The sequence below is a fragment of the Morus notabilis genome, unplaced genomic scaffold, assembly GCF_000414095.1.
Source record: "Morus notabilis unplaced genomic scaffold, ASM41409v2 Scaffold2113, whole genome shotgun sequence".
Taxonomy (NCBI): domain Eukaryota; kingdom Viridiplantae; phylum Streptophyta; class Magnoliopsida; order Rosales; family Moraceae; genus Morus; species Morus notabilis.
This window is the reverse complement of record NW_010357106.1, coordinates 160,630-169,332: the sequence shown is the minus strand read 5'-3', so window position 1 is coordinate 169,332 and position 8,703 is coordinate 160,630. Positions and strand designations below refer to the sequence as shown.

General features: G+C 32.3%; 1 protein-coding gene across 1 annotated transcript in view; it reads left to right on the top strand.

Moving 5' to 3' along the window:
- Positions 1-6,047: 6,047 nt before the first annotated feature.
- LOC21390356 overlaps positions 6,048-8,703 on the top strand; it is a 5,168-nt gene continuing 2,512 nt past the window's right edge. The window contains exon 1 of the mRNA XM_024165756.1: positions 6,048-6,275. The gene's annotated coding sequence lies outside the window, so the exon portion shown is untranslated. The remainder of the gene's footprint in view (positions 6,276-8,703) is intronic.

The window sequence follows — 8,703 nt, the reverse complement described above, 5'->3', positions numbered from 1 at the left end:
GAAGTAAGTAGAAGAAAGTTTTGGCTCTTTTATGTATTGTTAGATTAGATGTATAGAGAAAAAAATGAAAAAAAAAAGGCAAAAAAAAAAATGAAAAAATGAAAAAAAGAGAGAAAGTCAAAAAAATTTAAAAAAATAAAAAAGAAGAGGCCAATATGTGGCTTTTATAGAGGCCAACACACGGCCTCCTTAGAAGTCAAGTCCTTGCCTCTTTTAAGTATGTACTAGTTGAGTCGGCTTTGCACGTCAGAAATAACCTTGTAAATGTGATACCGAGCCAAAACAAGTGTCTCCTTAGAAGTTAAGGCTCTATTCACTTCACCGATTCGAGTTTTGCTACAGTAAAAAGTTCTCAGAAACAGTCACATCTAACTTTTTTACTACAGTAAAAAACTCTTACATAAAATCACATCTCAACTCGAATTACAAACTCGAATCAGCGAAGTGAACGGGCCTTATGTCTATTAATTCGAGTAAGAGAAAAAAAATATTTTAAAATAATAATAAAACACCACAATATTGAAAACATAGAAAAATAATAAAAAAAGTAAAAGTAAAATTGAAAAAAATGAGGAGAGGGGGAGAGGGTGGGAAGGGTTAGCACATGACAATTTAGAAAGTGCTTTTTGGGAGCACTATAGACAAAATAATATGTGTAAAAATAACTTTTGATATAACAAGAATTACACGAAAATTAATTAAGTAAGGACGTATTTGAAGAAAATTATTTTAACTATTGATAAAAATAAAATTAAATAAAAACATATACAAAAGGAATTACTTTCATACGAGTAAAGTGAGCAAAAATTATTTTTAAATATTTCACATAAAATTGAACTATAAAAAAGAATCACAAAACAAAAAAAATAAAAAGCAAAAAGTTTAAAAGATGAAAATAAAAAAGATAAAAAAATAAAGATGTGAAAAAAGAAAAGAAAAAAAAGAGGAGAAGTGCGATGTAGGAAAAGTACTATTATAAGAGTTTTTAACTCTTTTATGTATTGTTAGATAAATTAGATAGGCACCTTCAAGTTTAAAAAAAAATCTTATGAGTACATTAAAATCTGTTTTTAGAGCGTAACATATTATTTCTACTTTTTTATTTAATTAATTAAAAATATCAATTTTAAAAATTTCTAAAAATATGTTAAAACGTTTATTTTATTTTTAAAAAAGCCCCTAAAAACAAAAATAAACACAAACAAATCAGATATGTTCTTAATACCACAATTGATATCAAATCAACCTTTCTGAGATAATTTTAATAAATATCTTTTAAAAATATAATCAATATTTTTATTCTTTATTTATAATATAACATGAATCAATATTTTTATTCTTTATTCTTTATTTATAATTTTTTTAATTAAATAATAACACTAATAAACAATATTTATTAAAAATAAAAATAAAAATTCATTATTAAGAATAAATTTTACAATTTTATCCATAAAAAACAACGAAATCGGATTAAAATGAAATCAGCCCAAAATATTTGAAATCAAGGATCTATCTTGACTCTCCCTGCGCACCCGGCTTCGCCCCAGGCCTTTGACCACCTCGGGCTCGGCTCTGTCACGGCCGGCCCAGATCCCTAGCCCAACGTCGTAGCCGCCCCGCCTGAATCCCCATCCCAAAATGAAATGGTCATGTACTCAATACTCATACCACACTACACAGAAAGAAAATAGTCAAAAGCCAGAGAAGCACACCAAAGAGAGTGCAAGAGGAATTGAAACTGGTGAACGAGATTTTTGTCTTTTTGCAGCGAAAACCTTTCCATTCCATGGTGAACATAAGTAATAATCATCCACATGCATACACCCTACTCTTCTTTGCACAAAAAATTTACAAGAAAATCGTTTCCTTAGTTTATCTGTGAAGAGGCATTAGGTGTACCTAAGGTGGAGAAGGGGGCGGCGACCTCTGAGAAACGGCGGCGAGCTCATGGGGCTCAAATGGTGAAGGAGGCGGCGGCTTTCTTGAAGTCTAGAAAGAACACGATCAATGGCTGATATTGACTAATATTGAATAGACTTTGATCAACGGTTGAAATTAATCAATGTATTTTAGAAAATAATTTTAAAATTATTAGTTTTGAATTTTGATTGATTAATAAAAAGGGTAGTCGGGACATTGTGTTTTTTGTGCTTAAACTAAAAAAAAAAAAAAAAAATTGAATTAAGTTACAACTTCAAGTTTTGTTTTTTTTTTTTTACAAAATTTGAGTTTGAGTTTGAGATTAAAATTTGAGTTAGAGACGAATAAAACTCAATTCATATACCATATTAAAAATTTTCATCAGCATTGAGTTTTTATTAAAATACTATTCAAATATAAACTCAAGTTTTGACTCACCCAAACGCAAACTCAAATAGATTCTCAATTTAAACCATAACTTAAATGTGCATATCTAAACACAAGTCAAATTAGATTACCAACTCAAATATATCTTAACTCAAATCAAAATATGAACTCAAGTCACCCTAACTCAAAAAATAACTTTGAAATACTTATAAGATGTTTTGTAAAACTTTAAGGTTAATATTATTGAATAACACGGGGTAACAAATTGATTTTATATTTTTTGAATAAAAAATCTGTATATATATTTAATATTGGATTGAGAACATTGAACTGTTTTATATTATGCTATGTTTATTTAGAGTATAGGTGTAAATTTTGAATTTTAAAAATAATATTGATAAGTGATGAAGACTTTATTTTGTGTTTTATTTAAAGTTTTAATCTTTTAATCTGCAAAATCTAATAGGTTTTAGATTAGATTAGAAAAAGTTTTGAATTGAACATATATTAAGATTTTTTCTTGATAGTTTTGAATTGGACTACAAATCTATCCTAATCCATGAATTTCAATAGCTAAAAATGCCTAAAACAAACTTTCAATGATGGCATTTACGTAAATATGCTCCTTTTTCTGAGTCCAAATAAAAAGTTGGGCAACCTAAGGATGCGTTTAGAATTGATTTTTGCTTGTTTTTGAAAACGTGTATGCACGTCTTTTGATGCATGAAAATGAAAAATGTCTGCAAATTGTGTTTGTTTAGTAAGGCCTTATTCGGTTGCATGTATTTACTCGAGAAAGCCCACTCGAGTGAAGAAACTTGGCGCAAGTTAATGTTCGACGTATGCTTACTCGAGACCAAACTCGAAAATGAACTCGAGTGTCCCACCCATTCTCGAGTTAATGGTCTCCCCCCTACTCGAATAACTCTTATGAACTTCTACAGTGTGGATTCCTGACCCTCCCTTGAGCACATAGTGAGATTCGTCACTGAGACTTATGCATGCCGAAACTTTCTCTCTTTGAGGTCTTCCTTCCACACCATACCGTTCACGTGTTTCTCCTCTACTCGAGAATTCCAGGTTTCAGATCTCTTTTGACCATACCACCGTCTGCTACTTCAACGTTATAACCCTTCCTCCCCTGTCCAAAATTCATTGCAGATCTATTTTCCCCCAAGCTTGCAATTTAGAAACCCTAGCCCCCAAATATTGCACCTTGATCTGCATCCTTTTTGTTTCCCCTTCAAAATGGGGAAATTTGTAGAAAACCCATCAGTTCGGCGACCTCGGTGGGCAAACATCATTATCTGATGTAGAAGCAAGAGCTCACGGCGTACTGCTCTCCATTTGCAACGTCAAACATCCTTCCCTTGCCATTGTCGTCGCCTGTACCTCAAACACTCTAACCCTTCCTCACGTTTTGGGAATCTCTACGGGGATCAAATTTCCTCCTCCGTGGGCTCAAATTCGGTAAGCATAGAACCAAATCATTTGATTAATTTCATATGTATTGTGATATTGTGTGATTTAACATCCATAGTCAATATGTAGTAAATACTCTACAAATTCTCGGTATTTTGTCTAAAAGAATTATTGAGATGAAAGTTATTAGTTACTGGAAAAAAGTGTAGAGAGTAAAACCATACTTGATAGAATTCTTGATGAGCTTATAAGGGTCGTCTCCTGAACTCATAAAAACATGGTGTCACTTGGGAAGTTTTTCGAGCCTCCGATTACTAGCCAATATGCCTACTGGAACTTCATATGCAAGAGAGTACAATGGACCTCTAGTTTGTTTTGGTTTGTTGATTTGCTTGGTTGTTTTTGTGTTCATTTTAAGCTACTTTCACAGTAAGTATAAATGAAGAAAGACGAAAAGGATACATTGTACTTCGATATTTGTAGAAGAAGAGAAAATAAAGCAAATGAATTTAAGCTTTAGAACCATAAACTTTTAGCTCTTAAACGTAATATACAAATCCCATATATACTGAACTTCTTGTCTAGTAAAAAAGTCAGCATTATGGCAGTAATCCTACACAAAACTGTAAGCTTAACCCAAGTAGGACTCCTATTTCAAAGTTTTTTTTGTTCACTTTTAATACAAATTTGCTGTCAAAGCCATTACATTTCTCAGTCATGAATTCTTGTATAATTTGGCTCTCCTATTGATCTCCTTCCGTGTTTGATTTAGGTGAAAGTACTGTTATGTGATACTTCATTTATGACTGCTATTTCTTATACATGTTCACCGTGGCTATGATGATTTATTTCAATTTAATGGCCTAGTTCCTTATGTTGAGTGATATTCGAAGGTATGATAATTATTAGTTGCCGGTTTATCTAATTACTCTTGTATAATTCTTATTCTGTTATGTTGAGAACTCTTGATTGGTATGTTTGCTTTACTTCACTCTGAATGCCTTCTCGACCAACATGCCTAAGTTAGCTAAACCTTGGTAGCATACTTGTCATTGCCTAGGATAATGCTTCATACCGGATTTGTTAGGGCCATCACACATTTTTCACATGAATAATAAGTGATTGTTGGCCTTGTTCCTCTCTGCGTAATGTGATTGAAAGAACATTTGGTGTGTGGAATGCCATGTTTCGTATTTTGAAAAGCATTAACCGTCACCCTATTGAAAAACAAATTAAGATTCCGGTTGCATCTGCTATAATCCATAATTTTATCTACATGTACCGTAATGGAGACAGACGATTGGATCAGTACTCACAAGATGACGTTTCGATTGTGGACATTGATCCCCGGAATGTTGAAAAGGACATCAACAACAATAACAACCATGAAGGACAACCATTGAATTATAATGCAGAATTGGAGATGAATGCGTTAAGGGATGCAAGAGCGCATACAATGTAGGCAGTGTATCGTAATCGTCGTAGGCGTTAATAATTTAAACTTTTGATGTTGAAGTGCTATGAGGTGATATTACACGATGTATGTAGACGTATGTTATAAATTATGTATATATTGTTGTCCTTTTACTCTCCATTATAATGGAAACTAATCTTCTAGTAATTTTTTATATGGTATTTTAATTTATTAAATGAAGAAAAATGTCTACTAAATAAGTTTAAATTTATTACTACTTATAGATGATTCACTTTTATTTTTATACATCTTTTAATTACCCAATAACTCATTCTTCATAATTATATATATTTAATTCTAATTATTCAGATTCAATTGCATAAAATCAATTAAATTAAAAAACTAAAAAATTAAGGATACTATTCACAACTCAAGTATTAATAGAAATAAATACAAACTCAAATAGATTTTAATCTCAAACTATAACTCAAACGTACACAACCAAACACAAATTCAATTTATGATTTCAACTCAAGTTATAACTCAAACTCAACTTAAAATCTACACTCAAGTCACCCTAACTAAAAAACGACAACAAGGCCTAATTGTTTTGAAAATGAAAAAGGAAATAAAAAACAATGAGAATAATTTTTATAAAAGAATTAAAAAACAGTTAAAAATTATTTTTCTTTTTTATTTTTATTTTTTAATACTTATCAATAATTTTATAATATATTAATTAATAATTATAACTAAACACAAATTTATTTTTTTATACTCAAAATAATCTCTTAAAAAAATAACTAAATAAAATTTTAGAATTAATTTTAGAATAATCCTCAAAATAATCCTATTTTTATTTTTGTATTGAAAACAAAATCTAAGTCCTAAAGATTTTGTTTTACTTTTGCAGTCGCCCCTTTCCCCTTTTCCTCATACTCTCGCTTTTGTTCGAATCCAAGTTAGACTCGAACTTTGAGGGAGAGTTATATAGCTGAAGTAGGGCGTAGTCCTAATTAAAAGAAGCCTACAGCCCATCAGATTGCGATTATAGAAACAGATAGCTGAAGAGGAAAAGAGAAAGGGAAAAGAGAGAAGAGATACCAGGTTACTATGCAATCCATGGATCAAGGTATGCTATTCATGGTTTATGGCTCTCTTTTGCAACTGTACTGTGTGATATATATTGACTTGACTGAAAAATTAAGAAAGAAATTCCTTGAAATTATTTGCGTCGTTCTACTTTGAAAAATAATTACGTCTTATATTTCGACTCAAGTGCATGTACGGTTTTTGCAGTGTGTATATATATATATATATGTATGTATGTATGGATTTAGAAACTTTAATTTTTTTCCTTTGCGAGGAGTGGTGGTCTTCTCAGTATACATGTTTCGTTAGTAATTAAAAAAAAAAAAATTGCTTATAGATAGTTTATACGGTGTTCTAATATTTAAGAATTTTTTGTTGTTTTGTTTAGATTGGGCAGGCCTCCCAAAACATCTTCAAGACTTAATTTTAGGAAAGTTAGGTGATGTTTGGTGGAGGGATTCATTTCCTGATTCGAATCATGATTCATGATTCGCTACGGTATTTTCTCTCACAAAAAATACACGTAAATCGAAAATAATTCTAATCACGTAGTTCTAATCCATGAACCAAACGGTAGTGTCATTTACGGATTATTTACGATTTGGAGCTGTTTGTCGTTCTTGGCATTCTATAATGAAAGATGATATTTCAACTAAACAAAACAAATTATTGCGGCAACATCAAGTTCCCTTGCTTTTGTTTCCCGATAAAGAAGAAGACAAATGGAGCATATACAATGTCATGAACAAGGAATTCTCGGAGGTGAAGCTATCTTTGTCATATAAGAGACGTTTTTGTGGTTCTTCAATAGGATGGTTAGTAATTGGGAATGAGAATCATACTGTAACGCTTCATAAACCTGATTTTATAACTAATGAGGAAAATAGTCAGGTGGGTATAAGTATCGACCTCCCATGTTTGTTTCCACCTCTAGTGGTAGAAGATTTGGAACCAGAAATTATCGAATACTTGGGTGAAGAAGCTTATGATTATCATGTTGCTAAGGCTTTAATCACAGCTGATCCACTAGCAAATCCTCATAACTGCACCATTGTTTTGAAACTGCTTCTATTAAATATAATAAGGACACCACATGGATGAAAATTACTAATTGTCAACAGTTCGACGACATTGTGTATTATAAGAATAAGTTTATGCTGTGGGTTTCATGGGTAGGCTCATCTCTTTCGATCCTGCAGACACTTCTACCATAGAGTGTCCTACGCATAATTTTCCCGATCGCTCATGTAGTAAGAGATATCTTGTGGAATCATATCGAGAGTTGTGGCAAGTTGAAAGGCATTATTCATTTGATGATGATCTAAATCGTTCCACAAGAATGTTCAGAGTTTACAGAATGGATTCTTACCAGGGAACGTGGATTGAAATTAATAACCTCGGTGGCGCTGCATTGTTCGTGGGCGACAGTACCAGCTTAGCTGTCTTAGCTTCTGATTTTAGTGGATGCCAGCCAAATTGCATCTATTTTGCTCATGATTATGTTTTGTTTCATTCATGTAAGGGTTCTGATCTTGGAATGTTCAACGTTGAAAGTGGAAGTTTTCAAGTCCACTATACTATCGACCCGACTATGTTTTTTAGGATGGTTAATGGACCTCCCGTTTGGGTTGTTCCCTTTCCTAAGGTGTAAGGAAATATTAGCTATTTCTTGTTCTAGTAACTTTTATAAGTTTTATTTTGATTTGAATTGTTGAACAATCGCACATGATTTATTATGGTTTTAGTTCTTGCTTAGATCTTGTCAAGGTTTTAAAATGTGGAATTGGGCCTCGAGGCGTTTTGCCTTTACGAGGCGAGGCGTAAGCCTTTGAGGCGTAAGTCTCAAAAAATGCCTATAAAATTTTTTAAAAAAAAATAGTAACAAAAACTAAATCTATACTTAATAATCATTAAAAATAAGAAATTTAACCAAACATCAACATAAAGAAAAGTCTATTTCACTACTAGAAGCTAAAAAAAGCTAAATAATTATCAAATTTAATAATGCACGTAAAGGAGAGGTGAGGTGCGAAGAAGAAGGGGAAGGAGAGATCGGCTGTGCTGGTTGGTTGCTTCTTTTCTTAAAGTTTTTTCTTACTCATTTCAGGCTTGACTACTTTGGGCCTTTTAAAACTGTTGGGCCCGCATCTTTTGGGTTTAAAAAACCACCCAGAATCCCCATTCTAATGAGGCGGACGCCTCAATAACCACCTGGGGTGCCTCTCGAAGGCGTGCGCCTCAAGTGGCTGAGGTGCCCACCTCAACTCCTATCCTATAAGGCGTAGGAGTTGAGGTGCTTTTCTCTCGCCACGAGGCGCGCCTCAAGGCGTGCGCCTCAGTGCTTTTTAAAACCTTTGATCTTGTGGTTCCTTTTTCTTGCTTTTGTTTTTCGTTTTTAGTTTTTTTTGTTTGTTTTTAGTTTTTAGTTTTTTTAGTTTTTTTTTTTTTTTTTTTTTTTTTCTTTTTTT